The sequence below is a fragment of the Gorilla gorilla genome, chromosome 3 (assembly GCF_029281585.2).
Source record: "Gorilla gorilla gorilla isolate KB3781 chromosome 3, NHGRI_mGorGor1-v2.1_pri, whole genome shotgun sequence".
Lineage (NCBI taxonomy): Eukaryota > Metazoa > Chordata > Mammalia > Primates > Hominidae > Gorilla > Gorilla gorilla.
In genome coordinates this window covers 212,833,197-212,852,061 of record NC_073227.2, presented here as the reverse complement: position 1 = coordinate 212,852,061, position 18,865 = coordinate 212,833,197, and positions in this window count along the sequence as shown.

The window sequence follows — 18,865 nt, the reverse complement described above, 5'->3', positions numbered from 1 at the left end:
ACAACTGAAAAAACAAATGAGATTATAAACAACATTTTTAAAAAAATTATGCCATCTTTTCACTACAAAATCCTCCTGGGGGAAAAATATCTTTTCCTTCATTATTAAAGGATGTTATCAGAGCACAGTGGAATTCTTTCAGATTTAGTCAGAAGGTTCTCTGGAGTTGAGAGATCTATTGGAGAATATTTTCTTTGAAAGTCCATGTCCTTTCCCCAGGCCTACATCATATATAAATAAACATTTCAGAAAAGGGGCCATGTTAAGAAAAAGTGGGTTGAAGATTGTAAGACCTGGTTCCTGGGTGCCAAATAATTCACAAGTTGGAATAAGCTGGGTTTCTGTAACACTTCTCTATGACTGCCATTGATACTGAACTATGCCAAGGAACTAAGTCCTACCAAGGAAAAGCAGGAGGAAAACAGGTGTAAGAAAACATTTCCTGTCAGTGTGTCCAGAGATAGCATGAGTCAACAGCGGCTCCTCATGAAGCCATCGATTCGTAACACTGGAGTATCTAGAATGCATCTGGGTCGAATTATTAAAAAGAAAGTTCTTCTCAAGCTAGTTGTAATGGTAGCTAATTTAAAAAATTAATGTTCTGCGATTCTGATAAAAACCTATGTGGTGAACCAACAATAAAGGCGGCTGGAGATATTGGTATGAAATAGTTATTTTTCCTTATATACCTGGAAGTTCATGTAAGAAATTATACTTTTGGAAGGTCTGTCATATTCTCAGTGTATAAGAGTTGAATCATTTTTAGAAGTTATTGTCAGAATTTTGCTTTAATAGTGCAGTAAAGTGTGCATTCTCTCTCTCTCATTTTCATTCAACAGCCTCTACAAATTGAGCCTGGCTCAAAGGTCTTTCCCTCTTGGAATATGACTCCTCCCCTGTCCCTCTACATAGGCTGTTCTATAACAAATTATTTTGCTGTCTTGATTTTTCAGAGACCTCATGCTAGTAGTAGAGAGTCAGGAGAAAGTGAGATGTCCTATATAAAAGGCCTGCTAGAAAAAGAAATCAGCACTGAGTTCTAAGGATACTGAACAACTTTTTAAAAAACAAGCAAGCCATATTAAACACATTAGTTACAACCAAATTAGATAAAACCATGAAAATTATCCAAGAAGAAAAAGTACATCACCTGTCTAGGTTTAAAATTGCTTAAGGCTGCCATCCAAGGACCATCTATGATAACAAATACAGTAGTCTGTATTGACACAAAGTTTTAGTGATAGACGTAATTACATTCTTCTGCTGGTGGTGTTCTAGAATAAATGGAATATCTGCTGATCAAATCTGAATGCATCCCATAATATTAGCATGTAGGATCCCAGATCTGCAGGCACTATCTCTTTCTCAGATCTACACTTTGAATATTATGTTAGTTAAAATGAGAAGTATGTTAGAAAATGTCTTTTACAAAAGAAATATTGGCTGAGTATGGTGGCTCATGCCTGTAATCCCAACACTCTGGGAGGCCAAGGTGAGAAGATCTCTTGAGCTCAAGAATTTGAGACCAGCTTGGGCAACATATCTATAAAAAATTTTAAAACTTAGCCGGTGTGGTGGTGCACACCTATAGGCACAGCTACTTCAGAGGCTGAATCAAGAGGATCACTTGAGCTTGGGAGTTTGAGGTTGCAGTGAACTATGAACATGGCATTGAACTCCAGTCTGGGCAACAGAGTGAGAACTTGTCTTCAAAAAAATAAAAAAGAAGAAAAAAATAGGAAATATTGTGTTCACATCTGCTATGGTACTCTTTCTTATATAAACTATTTCTTTGCAGTATTCTAGAGGATTTAAGACAAATTTACCACTGAATAATTTCATATGGTATATTATTGCATTAGTATAGTATGTTATTATATAATTAGTATAAGTGACCAGTGCTGCAACAACCACATTCCAAAAAGTATTGTGATCCTCCAAAATTACAATGTCTAAATGACATTATTCTCCTTCATGAGACCATTATACCTTAATTTTTCAGCACCATGAAAATCTACAAATGCCCTCTAAAATATATTTAGAAAACGTGGGGAAAAAATAGATACAGTTTCAGAAGATACATATATTTTGAAAATTAGCCTTTTTGGAATAAATTATTCTTTATGACATATAAATAAACACATTTTTCAGACTGGCGGGGTAACATTTGCATCAGTCAAAATAATTAGATTACTAAAACCTGTAATCTTATTAGAAAAATGGTTTATTCAGAGAATCATTGGAATTATTAGCCTTCAAGCTGCTATAGATTGAATCTGATCAAAATAATTAAGATAATATTATTTCATTTTTCAGTATAATATCTCCTTAGTATTTTTGTTTCTTATTTAATATGTGATTATATTTACTTCTGTGAATAATATGGATGAAGATCATTACAGTGTCAAGATCACTGGGTTCAGAGCACAGAAACCTCAAGTCTATTCTTTTTTCTTAAATACCTGTAAGACTTTAAAGAAGACAGAGTTTCTGGACTCTAATTTCTCTATCTGTAGAATAAATGGGTTAGACCAAATAACTCCTTTCTGCTTATAAATTTTCTAATTATATGACTGAGCTTACACCTGGAAAACAGTCTATCTCCTGTATAAATTAATGATAGAAATGAAAACCACCACGTTTCATGAAATTAACCACATAAATATCAACATCAACTGCTCAGAAGGACTTAAGTGCAAGTATCACAGGAATTCTGAAGCACAGAGAACTAAATATAAGAAATGTAACACTCTTCGTATTTTCAAAGAAGATTTTAATAATATATGTAAACACAGTAGCCTGTTCATAAGAAAAAAGAAAAGGGACGTCTTAGCATATTCAGGGTTCAACCAAAACTACTACTGGAATGTAAATCAAAGTAATATTCACCTAACTGTCATAATTGGCATGGATAATTTTAAGTAAAACACTTTTATTTGATATTAAATGTGAACAATAAGCCAAAACAGAGAAAATTAATAAATTGATCATTTATTGAAACTGAAATAAAAATATATAATTATTGAAGCCTCTTATATACATAAACCAATCATTGCTTAAATGAGCTGACATACTAGCTCCATAGTTTTATGTCACTAAGGAACTCTTTTGAACACAATAAAGAAACCAGAATTGAGCACAAAGAATGATGAACTGGGAAGTTCATGGCTTTCTATCTACTAATTAGGAGTACAATCATTCAGTCAAACAGCCACTCAACAAACATTTAGCATACAGCTTCTGGATACCAGGTACTGGTGTAGGTGCTAGAGCAACAAGGAAATAGTCCCTGCATTCAGTGAGCTCACAGGCAAGTAAACAAGTAAGTATAAAGACTGCATGGCTGATTGGGAGCGGTGGTTCATGCCTGTAATCCCAGCACTTTGGGAGGCCAACGTGGGCAGATCACGAGGTCAAGAGATCGAGACCATCCTGGCCAACATAGTGAAACCCCGTCTCTACTAAAAATACAAAAATTAGCTGGGCACGGTGGTGCACGCCTGTAGTTACTTGGGAGGCTGAGGCAAGAGAATCAGTTGAACCTGGAAGGTAAAGGTTGCAGTGAGCTGAGATCACACCACTGCACTCCAGCCTGGTGACAGAGTGAGACTCTGTCTCAAAAAAAAAAAAAAAAAGACTCCATGATAAATGTGTATCTACAAAGGGCACAAAGGAATGAGTAGCTAATCCCCAAAGCCATATGGAGCAGTCAGTATAAGCTTCAGGAAAAGAAACTGAAGTAAAAAGCTAACCTGAATCTGAAAAAAATGAGTAGGTATTTTCCAAGCACGTTTCAGGGGAAAAGTTGCAGGATGCAGAAGTCCTCCCAAGTACAAAAAGAGAATGAACTCTGGACAACTGGCAATTTATGGCACACAGGAATCAGTAAATGTAGGGATGAGAGGCACACAGAAACATGGGCAAAAACAGGAATTTTGACTTTATTCCATAAATCATGGAAGGCCACCAATGGGTTTTAAGTAATAAAATACTAAGACCAGGTTTGCATTTTAGAAAGATCAATTTGATTTCAGTGAGGAGGTCCAAAAATGAGAGCAGCAAGGCCAGATAGAAGTCCTGCTGCAACTAGCTATGGTTAGAGATGCAGACCAAAACTAAGGTGAAATCATTTAGAAGAAAGAACGTGGATATAAGAGCCATTGGTTTGGCCTCTCCACATCATTTTTTTTCTTTTATTTTCATTTATTTATTTATTTATTTTTTGAGACAGAGTCTCGCTCTGTCACCCAGGCTGGAGTGCAGTGGCGTGATCTTGGCTCACTGCAAGTTCTGCCTCCCGGGTTCACACTATTCTCCTGCCTCAGCCTCCCGAGTAGCTGGGACTACAGGCACGCGCCACCACGCCCAGCTAATTTTTTCTATTTTTTAGTAGAGATGGGGTTTCACCGTGTTAGCCAGGATGGTCTCGATCTCCTGACCTCGTGATCCACCCACCTCGGCCTCCCAATGTGCTGGGATTACAGGCTTGAGCCACCATGCCCAGCTGGCCTCTCCACATCTTTACTGTTATACTGATAACATGGGGATGAAAATAAATATTATTTGTATTTAAACTATTATTGTTATGTGAAAATTAAACAAATAACATACTATGATAACATCGGAGGTTCAAGAAATATTAAGTCTTGAAAATAGGAAAGATGAAAGGAAGGAAACAGGGAGTGGGGAGGAAAGTAGGAGAAAGGAGAGAATATAGGAATGAGAGAGGAGGAAAATAATAAGAAAGAAGTAGAAAGCTAGGTACGGTGGCTCATGACTGTAATCCCAGCGCTTTGGGAGGCCGAGTCAGGCAGATCACAAGGTCAGGAGTTCAAGACCAGCCTGGCCAATATGGTGAAACCTTGTCTCCACTAAAAATACAAAAATTAGCTGGGTGTGGTGGCAGGCACCTATAGTCCCAGCTACTCGGGAGGCTGAGGCAGGAGAATCACTTGACCCTGGGAGGCAGAGGTTGCAGTGAGCTGAGATCACACCACTGAATTCCAGCCTGGGTGACAGAGAAAGATGCTGTCTCAAAAAAAAAAAAAAAGAAGAAAAAAAAAGAAAGAAGTAGAAAAAGATATAGTATTTCTTAATCAGCAGAAGCTACTCTTATTTTTCAATACTCTACCTTTCTAATGTATCACTGACAAGGAAAGGTCTTGAATAATTGACTGAAGTCAGAATAGGTAAGGCACTCTACCTGTGGATACATGAGAGGCCTTAAAAAGTTCATGGAAAATGTATATTATGAAAAAAACTATGCAAAGGTTTCAATTTTGGCAGCAAAATAAACTCATACTAATTTATTATAGCATGTTTGAACAGGATCTAGTTTGAGACAGTAAGAAGGAGTAGACATTAGTTTGAAAAGAGCCCCTAGCAGAGCAATGTAAATTCTGCTAAAATTGAAGCAAGAACAAACATTAGATTATGATGAAGCTTGAGTGAAAGAATGGTGAAATCACTGATGCTTTACAAGAAGCTTGAGGGGACAATGCACCAAAGAAATCAGTAGTTCACAAGCGGACAGCTTTTTTAAAGAAGAAACGAGATGATGTGGAAGATGAAGTCCACAGGGACAGATCATCCATATCAATTTGCAAGGAAAAAAATTAATCTTGTTTGTGCCCTAATTGAAGAGGACTGATAATCAACAGCACAAACAATAGCCAACATCATAGACATCTTAATTGGTTCAGCTTACACAGTTCTGACTAAAAAATTAAAGTTGAACCAACTTTCCACTGCATGGGTGCCAAAAGTGTTGTGCTCAGATCAGCTGCAGACAAGAGGAGAGCTCTCAATGGAAATTTTAAAGAACTAGGGTCAAGATCCTGAAGGATTTCTTTGAAGAATTGTAACAGAAGATAAAACATGGCTTTCCCAGTATGATCCTGAGGGCAAAAGACAATCAAAGCAATGGCTACCAAAGGTGGAAGTGGTCCAGTCAAAGCTAAAGGGGATCACTCAAGAGCAAAGGTCACGGCAACAGTTTTTTGGGGACATTCCAGGCATTTTGCTTGTTGACTTTGTGGAAGGTCAAAGAACAATAATATCTGCATATCATGAGAGTGTTTTGAATAAGTTAGCCAAAGTTTTAGGGCAAAATACCTGGGAAAGCTTTAGCAGACAGTCCTCTAACACCACAATGTTTCTGCTCATTCCTGTCATCAAGCAAAGGCAATTTTGTGAGAGTCTCAATGGGAAATTGTCAGGCATCCACCTTACAGCTCTGATTTGGCTCCTTCTGACTTCTTTTTGTTTCCCAATCTCAACAAATGTGGAAAGGGCACCCATTTTTCTTAAGTTAATAATGTATAAGAGACTGCATTGACATTGTTAAGTTCCCAGGACCATCAGTTCTTTAGGGATGAAAACCGAAGATCACATTTTCAATGTTTATCTTTTAACTTCATTTTTCCACAAACTTTTTGAAGTTTCTCCATACAAATGTCTCCATAGAAATGAGCACTTGCAAAATAAGCAGAGAGTCTCATTCAATGGACAGAAAGTTCTGTGCCATCTAAAAATTATCTTAAGCAAGTTCAATGTGTAGCAACAGACTGTATTGAGAAATATCAGTTAGGTTGACTTCTGCAATGACCATGATGGAGTAACAAGAACTAGACTTTCTCTCCCTCCTGAAACAACCAAAAAAATGGCCAAAATGTATGCCACAAAAGTTTGCAAGACCCTGTAAAGTCAGTCTCAAACAAGGTGAGCCTATCAACTGCCCTAATTTATGCCTGGAGAAAGATTTCCAGCCCACTACTCCAGGAGAAAAGCCCAAGAGGAGCCCATTGTTCTCCCTGAGCTGAGGGGACAGAGCTGAGAGTCCACAGAAACCATGTTGACATGAGCTCTCAGGACAAGGTTTCCGAGAAGAAGGGGCTGCACAGAAAGAGAACTCCAGAGCTCTGCAAAGGGTCCCCCTAAAGTACACAGCTAAGTAATTGTTAGGACAGGCCTAGAGAAAAGTACCTACGGTTGGGGAAACAACACCCAGATAAGATGAAAAGTAACAGTACACATGCTCACCAAGGTCCAGTAATAGTGCTTATTTTATCAGCCAAACCAGAAACACCTCAAGATTCCCAGGGATACCCAGAAGGATCTTGCCTCACTAGTTGGGAGTGATTAGCTCTAAAATGAGAACTGGTCTGATCCCACCTAATGAATTTTTAAAGCAAGACCAAAAAGAGTCAAACTCTTTCCAACTAAACTTAAATACATACCAATACAAAGATCAAGAATATTTATATATACTTCCAGCACTCAATAAGATAAAAGTCACCATATCTGACATCCAGACACAGTTTAGCAGAGACACAACAGTAACAACAAAAGACAGAAGAACGTGGCTCATAATAAGGAGAAAAATCACTGAGTCAGAACTGATCCAGAGTAAATCAAGGTGCCAGAGTTATCAGTTAAGAACATTCAAATGCTTATTGAAACAGTATTCTATATGTTCTAAAATAGAGACATGCAAGATACACTAAAGGAAGCTGGGCGCAGTGGCTCACGCCTGTAATCTCAGCATTTTGCGAGGCCGAGGCAGGTGGATCACGAAGTCAGGAGTTCAGGACCAGCCTGACCAATATGGTGAAATCCCATCTCTACTAAAAATACAAAAATTAGCGGGGCATAGTAGCATGCGGCTGTAGTCCCAGCTACATGGTAGGCTGATAGCACATTAGTCATTAAAGAAGAAAAGATAGACACCTCTCAAAATAAAATAGAGAGAGAAAATAAATTTTTAAAAAACATGAACAGAGCAATAGTAGACAGTAAATTTCAAGTAACTGAATTTACGTGTAATCTCAGTTCCCAAAGGAGAGGAGAGGGAAGATGTGAAAACATTTGGGACTTTGAGTCAGGCAAAGCTTTCTTTGATATGACCCCACAGCATGATTTATATAATAATATATTGATAAGAAGAACTCATCAAATTTAAAAAAAAGAATCTGCTCTTCAAAAGAATCTATTAAGAGACTGAAAAGACAAGCTGCAGGCTGGGAGAAAATATTTGCAATTCATATATCTGATGAAAGGCTTGCATCAAAAATATATTTTAAAAGCTCAAAATTTAATAATGAAAAACAAACAACCCCATTTAAAACTTGGGTGAAAGACTGGAACAGACATTACAAAGTAGACATTTGTTTGGTAAATAAGCACATATGCTCAACATAATTAATGCTTAGGGCAATGCAAATTAAAACCAAAATGAGACGCCACTATCTATTTTTAAATAGCTAAGATTAGCATGACTGATAACAGCCAAGCACTGGCTTGGATGTGGAGAAGCTGAAACTCTCATACACTGCTGATGGGAATACAAAAAAGTGTAACCTTTGAAAAACAGTTTAAGAGTCCCTTAAAAAGTTAAACATACTTCTGCCGTAAGACTCAGCCATTGCACTCCTGGGTATTTACCCAAGAGAGATAAAAGTAGGTGTTCATATAATGATATCAACACAAATGTTCATAGCACATGTATTCATAATAGCCCAAACTAGAAACAGTCTAAATATCAATCAATACATTAATGAATTAACTTGCTTTATCCGAATTAATTATGGATACATACTATAACATGAATGAATCTCAAAATAACTATACTAAGTGAAACAAGGCAGACTCTAGAGGTAAAACATGCAGAGAAAAAAACATAAAATGTCAGACAAAAAAGTGCATAGTGTAAAATTTTATTTATATACATTTTTTGACTGTATAAATTACTGTCCAGTGACAGAAAGCAGTTTGGTGGTTTTTAAGGGCCAGGAATGAGGGGCCAGAGAAATGTATTATAAAGAGGCATCAGGAAACTGGAGGTGAAGTATATTTCCATCACCTCGATTGCATGCTGATGGTTTCTAAACTTTCAATATTTTTAGTATATTATACGTTATACAAAATAAAGCTTGTAATAAAAATCAAAAGATTGAGCCATCCTTATTTTCTCTATAAAAGAGCAGAATTATCCTTTTAGAGATTTGGAAAGATTATTAAAAGATAAGTTACAAAATACAGTACCTGACACGTATAAAATATTAAATAAATACTAGCCATGCTTAATTATTTTGTTTTAAGTCTATATGAGTCAAGTTTTAGTAGAAATATGGGCTAGAAAAAAAAAACAGAAAGCGGGACTCTGTGATCCGACTTGGGCTTATAGAACAGACTGCACTAGTTTGTTCTCATGCTGCTAATAAAGTCATACCCAAGACCGGGTAATTTAGAAAGGAAAGAGGTTTAAGGAACTCACAATTCCACATGGCTGGGGAGGCCTCACAGTCACGGCAGAAGGCAAAAAAGAAGCAAAGGCACATCTTAAATGGTAGCAGAGAAGAAAGCTTGTGTAGGGAAACTCCCATTTTAAAAGCATCAGATCTCATGAGACTTATTCGCTACCAGGAGAACAGTAGGGGGAACCCGCCCCTATGATTCAATGATCTCCACCTGACTCCATCCTTGACATGCGGGGATAATTACAATCAAGGTGAGATTCGGGTGGAGACACAGCCGAATCATATCAATGACTAATGAGAGTTACGTCCAGAACCTAATGAAAACCTGTCTGAGGCCACATTCCCTGTAAAGCAGATTTGAGATAGAGATTTGTGTAGAGAACATTTAACTGGGTAAAATCCTAGGAGCCAACAACTGTGGCGAAAAAGCTGAATTGGACAAAGGGATTTGAGATGTGAGGCAGTCACAACAAATACCTCAGCTAATCTCAAGGGGGAGCTGAGAAGCAGGGGTGACCCTTCAGAGTTGCCCTAAATTGAGGCAGGAGTATGGAGCTTTAATACCTTTCACTGGCCATTCTTCAGATACGAGTTGTCCCCAAGGATGGACATCAGCTTGACAAGTTATTAATTAGATCTCCTGAGAATAAATTCTAGAGAGAATCAGCTGAGAGGCATGATTTGCCAACACTCCCAATAGCTGGGCAAACTTCAGTTTTGAGGGAGGATTTGGGTCACACACAAAAGTCTCCACAACCAATTATTCATGGGAAATTCTATGTAGGCAGAGCTATTTCATGGCCAGTTAATCAAAACTACATAATCTATTTGGTTAAGCAAAAGACATTAAAAAGATAAAACAAAACCTATATATTAACACTCAAAAGTTTTTAATGCATTTGCCTTGCATTTCATATGTTTTGCCTTGCATTTCATATGTTTTGCCTTGCATTTGTTTATTTGCTTTCAAGAACCTTTAGAGAACAATAACTACTAATATAATATGGAGTAGCACAGCATAGACGAGGGAAGCTAACTCTCTCCCTTTTCCCAGAACCTGGAACAGCTAAAGATCCTAAGCATTGTCAGCTTTGGTATCTGACATAGTTTGGATGTTTGTCCCCTTCAAATCTCACGTTAAAATGTGATCCCCAATGTTGGAGAGAGATGCCTCCTGAATGGCTTGGTGCTGTCCTCTTGGTAATGAATGAGTTCTTACCCTGTGAGTTCATGCGATATCTGGTTGTTTAAAAGAGACTGACACCTCCTCCCTGTCTCTCTTGCTTCCTCTCTCACCATGTGATATGCTGGTTTCCCTTCACCTTCCACCATGATTGGAAGGTTCCTGAGGCCCTCCCTGGAAGCAGGTGCCAGTACTATGCTTCACGTACAGCCTTCAGAACAAGAAGCCAAATAAACCTCATTTCTTTATTAATTACCCCACCTCAGGTATTTCTTTATAACAATGCAAATGGGCTAACAGAGTATCATTCATGGACAGTGAGTGTATTAGTCAATTTTCATGCTGCTGATAAAGACATACCCAAGACTGGGTAACTTATAAAGAAAAAGAGGTTTAATGAATTCACATATCTGCACCGCTAGCTGTATAAATATGGAAATATCTTCACTGCTACCTGTACAAATATGGAAATATCTACAGCGCTACCTGTATAAACATGGAAATATCTACACCGCTATCTGTATAAACATAGAAATATCTACACCGCTATCTCTATAAACATGGAAATATCTACAGCGCTATCCGTATGAACATGGAAATATCTACACCGCTATCTGTATAAACAAGGAAATAACTACACCGCCATCTCTATAAACATGGATATATCTACAGGGCCATCTGTATAAACACGGAAATAACTACACCGCTATCTGTATATACATGGAAATATATACACCGCTATCTCTATAAACATGGAAATATCTACACCATTATCTGTATAAACATGGAAATAACTACACCTCTATCTCTATAAACATGGAAATATCTACACTGCTATCTGCATAAACATCGAAATATCTAAACCGCTACCTGTAAAACAGGGAAATATCTACACCGCTATCTCTATAAACATTGAAACATCTACACTGCTATCTTTATAAACATTGAAATTCCTACACTGCTATATGTATAAACATGTAAATATATACAACGCTATCTCTATAAACATGGAAATAACTACACCGCTATCTCTATAAACGTGGAAATATCTACACCACCATCTGTATGAACATGGAATTATCTACAACGCCATCTGTATGAACATTGAAATATCTTCACCGATATCTGTATAAACATGGAAATATCTACACCGCTATCTGTATATACATGGAAATATCAACACCGCTATCTCTATCAACATGGAAATATCTACACCGCTATCTCTATAAACATGGAAATACCTACACCGCCATCTGTATCGACATGAAAATATCTACACCGCCATCTGTATAAACATGGAAATATCTACACTGCTATCTGTATTAAGATGGAAATATCTACACCGCCATCTATATAAACATGGAATATCTACACCGCCATCTGTATGAACATGGAAATATCTACACCGCTATCTGTATGAACATGGATATATCTACACCGCTATCTGTATGAACATGGAAATATCTACACCGCTATCTGTGTGAACATGGATATTACTACACAGCCATGTGGATGAACATGGAAATATCTACACCGCTATCTGTGTAAACATGCATACATCTTCACTGCTATCTGTAAAAACATGGAAATATCTACACCGGTATCTGTATGAACATGGAAATATCTACACCGCCATCTGAATGAGCATGGAAATATCTACACCGCTATCTGTTTGAACATGGAAATATCTACACCGCTATCTGCATGAAAATGGAAATATCTACACAGCTATCTGCATATACATGGAAATATCTACACAGCTATCTCTTTACACATGGACATAACTACACCGCTATCTGTATGAACATGGAAATATCTACACCGCTATCTGTATGAACATGGAAATATCTACACCGCTATCTGTATGAACATTGATATATCTACACAGCCCTCTGGATGAACATGGAAATATCCACACTGCTATCTGTGTAAACATGCATACATCTTCACCGCTATCTGTATAAACATGGAAATATCTACACCGCTATCTGTATGAACATGGAAATATCTACACCGCTATCTGTTTGAAGATGGAAATATATACACAGCTATCTGCATGAAAATGGAAATATCTACACAGCTATCTGCATATACATGGAAATATCTACACTGCTATCTCTTTACACATGGAAATAACTACACCGCTATCTGTATGAACATGGAAATAACTACACCGCCATCTGTATGAACATGGAAATATCTGCACCGCCATCTGTATGAACATATAAATATCTACACCGCCATCTGTATTAAGATGGAGATATCTACACCGCTATCTGAATAAACATGGAAATATCTACACCGCTATCTGTATAAACATGGAAATATCTACACCGCTATCTGTATAAACATGGAAATATCTACACCGCTACCTGTATAAACATGGAAATATCAGCACCGCTATCTGAATGAACCTGGAACTATCTACACCGCTATCTGTATGAACATGGAAATATCTACACCGCTATCTGTATGAACATGGAAATATCTACAAAGCTATCTGAATGAACAAGGAAATATCTACACCGCTATCTGTTTGAACATGTAAATATCTACACCGCTATCTGCATGAAAATGGAAATATCTACAAAGCTATCTGCTTATACATGGAAATACCTACACAGCTATCTCTTTACACATGGAAATAACTACACCGCTATATCTATAAACATGGAAATATCTACACCACCATCTGTATGAACATGGAAATATCTGCACCGCCATCTGTATGAACATATAAACATCTACACCGCCATCTGTATTAAGAAGGAAATATCTAAACCGCTATCTGTTTAAACATGGAAATATCTACACCGCTGCCTGTATAAACATGGAAATATCAGCACCGCTCTCTGTATGAAAATGGAAATATCTACACCGCTATCTGTATGAACATGGAAATATCTACACTGCTATCTGTATGAACATGGAAATAGCTACACCGTTATCTGTATGAAAATGGAAATAGCTACACCGCTATCTGTATGAACATGGAAATATCTACACCGCTATATGTATGAACATGGATATATCTACACAGCCATCTGGATGAACATGGAAATATCTACACCGCTATCTGTGTGAACATGGAAATATCTACACCGCTATCAGTATGAACATGGATATATCTACACAGCCATCTGGATGAACATGGAAATATCTACACCTCTATCTGTGTAAACATGCATACATCTTCACCACTATCTGTATAAACATGGAAATATCGGCACCGCTATCGCTATGAACATGGAAATATCCACACCGCTATCTGTATGAACATGGAAATACCTACACCGCTATCTGTTTTGACATGGAAATATCTACACCGCTATCTGCATGAAAATGGAAATATCTACACTGCTATCTGCATATACATTTAAATATCTAAACAGCTATCTCTTTACACATGGAAATAACTACACGACTATCTGTATGAACATGGAAATATCTACACCGCCATCTGTATGAACATGGAAATATCTGCACCGCCATCTGTATGAACATATAAATATCTACACCGCCATCTGTATTAAGATGGAGATATCTACACTGCTATCTGTATAAACATGGAAATATCTACACCGCTATCTGTGTGAACATGGAAATATCTACACCGCTATCTGTATGAACATGGAAATATCTACACCTCTATCTGTATGAACATGGAAATATCTACACCGCTATCTTTTTGAACATGGAAATATCTACACCGCTATCTGCATGAAAATGGAAATATCTACACTGCTATCTGCATATACATGGAAATATCTACACAGCTATCTCTTTACACATGGAAATAACTACACGGCTATCTGTATGAACATGGAAATATCCACACTGCCATCTGTAAGAGCATGGAAATATCTGCACCATCTGTATGAACATATAAATATCTACACCGCCATCTGTATTAAGATGGAGATATCTACACCACTATCTGTATAAACATGGAAATATCTACACAGCTATCTGTATAAACATGGAAATATCTACACCACTATCTGTATAAACATGGAAATATCTACACTGCTACCAGTATAAACATGGAAATATCAGCACCGCTATCTGTATGAACATGGAAATATCTACACCGCTATCTGTATGAACCTGGTAATATCTACACCGCTATCTGTATGAACATGGAAATATCTACACCGCTATCAGTATGAACAAGGAAATATCTACACCGCTATCTGTATGAACATGGATATATCTACACAGCCCTCTGGATGAACATGGAAATATCCACACCGCTATCTGTGTAAACATGCATACATCTTCACCACTATCTGTATAAACATGGAAATATCTACACCGCTATCTGTATGAACATGGAAATATCTACACCGCTATCTGTTTGAAGATGGAAATATATACACTGCAATCTGCATGAAAATGGAAATATCAACACAGCTATCAGCATATACATGTAAATATCTACACAGCTATCTCTTTACACATGGAAATAACTACAACGCTATATGTATGAACATGGAAATATCTACACCGCCATCTGTATGAACATGGAAATATCTGCACCGCCATCTGTATGAACATATAAATATCTACACTGCTATATGTATTAAGATGGAGATATCTACACAGCCATCTGAATAAACATGGAAATATCTACACCGCTATCTGTATAAACATGGAAATATCTACACCGCTTTCTGTATAACCATGGAAATATCTACACCGCAACCTGTATAAACATGGAAATATCAGCACCGCTATCTGAATGAACATGGAAATATCTACACCGCTATCTGTATGAACATGGAAGTATCTACACCGCTATCTGTATGAACGTGGAAATATCTACAAAGCTATCTGAATGAACATGGAAAAATCTACACCGCTATCTGTTTGAACATGTAAATATCTACACGGCTATCTGCATGAAAATGGAAATATCTACAAAGCTATCTGCATATACATAGAAATATCTACACAGCTATCTCTTTACACATGGAAATAACTACACCGCTATATCTATAAACATGGAAATATCTACACCGCCATCTGTAGGAACATGGGAATATCTGCACCGCCATCTGTATGAACATATAAATATCTACACCGCCATCTGTATTAAGAAGGAAATATCTAAACTGCTATCTGTATAAACATGGAAATATCTACACCGCTGCCTGTATAACCATGGAAATATCAGCACCGCTATCTGTATGAACATGGAAATATCTACACCGCTATCTGTAAAAACATGGAAATATCTACACTGCTATCTGTATGAACATGGAAATATCTACACAGTTCTCTTTATGAACATGGAAATATCTACACCGCTATCTGTATGAACATGGAAATATCTACAAAGCTATCTGAATGAACATGGAAATATCTACACCGCTATCTGCATGAAAATGGAAATATCTACACTGCTATCTGCATATACATGGAAATATCTACACAGCTATCTCTTTACACATGGAAATAACTACACGGCTATCTGTATGAACATGGAAATATCCACACTGCCATCTGTAAGAACATGGAAATATCTGCACCATCTGTATGAACATATAAATATCTACACCGCCATCTGTATTAAGATGGAGATATCTACACCGCTATCTGTATAAACATGGAAATATCTACACAGCTATCTGTATAAACATGGAAATATCTACACCACTATCTGTATAAACATGGAAATATCTACACTGCTACCAGTATAAACATGGAAATATCAGCACCTCTATCTGTATGAACATGGAAATATCTACACCGCTATCTGTATAAACCTTGTAATATCTACACCGCTATCTGTATGAACATGGAAGTATCTACACCGCTATATGTATGAACGTGGAAATATCTACAAAGCTATCTGAATGAACATGGAAAAATCTACACCGCTATCTGTTTGAACATGTAAATATCTACACCGCTATCTGCATGAAAATGGAAATATCTACAAAGCTATCTGCATATACATAGAAATATCTACACAGCTATCTCTTTACACATGGAAATAACTACACCGCTATATCTATAAACATGGAAATATCTACACCGCCATCAGTAGGAACATGGGAATATCTGCACCGCCATCTGTATGAACATATAAATATCTACACCGCCATCTGTATTAAGAAGGAAATATCTAAACTGCTATCTGTATAAACATGGAAATATCTACACCGCTGCCTGTATAACCATGGAAATATCAGCACCGCTATCTGTATGAACATGGAAATATCCACACCGCTATCTGTAGAAACATGGAAATATCTACACTGCTATCTGTATGAACATGGAAATATCTACACCGTTCTCTTTATGAACATGGAAATATCTACACAGCTATCTGTATGAACATGGAAATATCTACAAAGCTATCTGAATGAACATGGAAATATCTACACCGCTATCTGTTTGAACATGTAAATATCTACACCGCTATCTGCATGAAAATGGAAATATCTACAAAGCTATCTGCATATTCATGGAAATATCTACACAGCTATCTCTTTACACATGGAAATAACTACACCGCTATATCTATAAACATGGAAATATCTACACCGCCATCTGTATGAACATGGAAATATCTGCACCGCCATCTCTATGAACATATAAATATCTACACCGCCATCTGTATTAAGAAGGAAATATCTAAACCGCTATCTGTATAAACATGGAAATATCTACACCGCTGCCTGTATAAACATGGAAATATCAGCACCGCTATCTGTATGAACATGTATATATCTACACCGCTATCTGTATGAACATGGAAATATCTACACCGCTATCTGTGTGAACATGGAAATAGCTACACCGTTATCTGTATCAACATGGAAATAGCTACTCCGCTATCTGTACGAACATGGAAGTATCTACACCGCTATCTGTATGAACATGGATATATCTACACCGCTATCTGTATGAACATGGAAATATCTACACCGCTATCTGTGTGAACATGGATATTACTACACAGCCATGTGGATGAACATGGAAATATCTACACCGCTATCTGTGTAAACATGCATACGTCTTCACTGCTATCTGTAAAAACATGGAAATATCTACACCGGTATCTGTATGAACATGGAAATATCTACACCGCCATCTGAATGAACATGGAAATATCTACACCGCTATCTGTTTGAACATGGAAATATCTACACCGCTATCTGCATGAAAATGGAAATATCTACACAGCTATCTGCATATACATGGAAATATCTACACAGCTATCTCTTTACACATGGACATAACTACACCGCTATCTGTATGAACATGGAAATATCTACACCGCTATCTGTATGAACATGGAAATATCTACACCGCTATCTGTATGAACATTGATATATCTACACAGCCCTCTGGATGAACATGGAAATATCCACACTGCTATCTGTGTAAACATGCATACATCTTCACCGCTATCTGTATAAACATGGAAATATCTACACCGCTATCTGTATGAACGTGGAAATATCTACACCGCTATCTGTTTGAAGATGGAAATATATACACAGCTATCTGCATGAAAATGGAAATATCTACACAGCTATCTGCATATACATGGAAATATCTACACTGCTATCTCTTTACACATGGAAATAACTACACCGCTATCTGTATGAACATGGAAATATCTACACCGCCATCTGTATGAACATGGAAATATCTGCACCGCCATCTGTATGAACATATAAATATCTACACCGCCATCTGTATTAAGATGGAGATATCTACACCGCTATCTGAATAAACATGGAAATATCTACACCGCTATCTGTATAAACATGGAAATATCTACACCGCTATCTGTATAAACATGGAAATATCTACACCGCTACCTGTATAAACATGGAAATATCAGCACCGCTATCTGAATGAACCTGGAACTATCTACACCGCTATCTGTATGAACATGGAAATATCTACACCGCTATCTGTATGAACGTGGAAATATCTACAAAGCTATCTGAATGAACAAGGAAATATCTACACCGCTATCTGTTTGAACATGTAAATATCTACACCGCTATCTGCATGAAAATGGAAATATCTACAAAGCTATCTGCTTATACATGGAAATACCTACACAGCTATCTCTTTACACATGGAAATAACTACACCGCTATATCTATAAACATGGAAATATCTACACCATCATCTGTATGAACATGGAAATATCTGCACCGCCATCTGTATGAACATATAAACATCTACACCGCCATCTGTATTAAGAAGGAAATATCTAAACCGCTATCTGTTTAAACATGGAAATATCTACACCGCTGCCTGTATAAACATGGAAATATCAGCACCGCTCTCTGTATGAAAATGGAAATATCTACACCGCTATCTGTATGAACATGGAAATATCTACACTGCTATCTGTATGAACATGGAAATAGCTACACCGTTATCTGTATGAAAA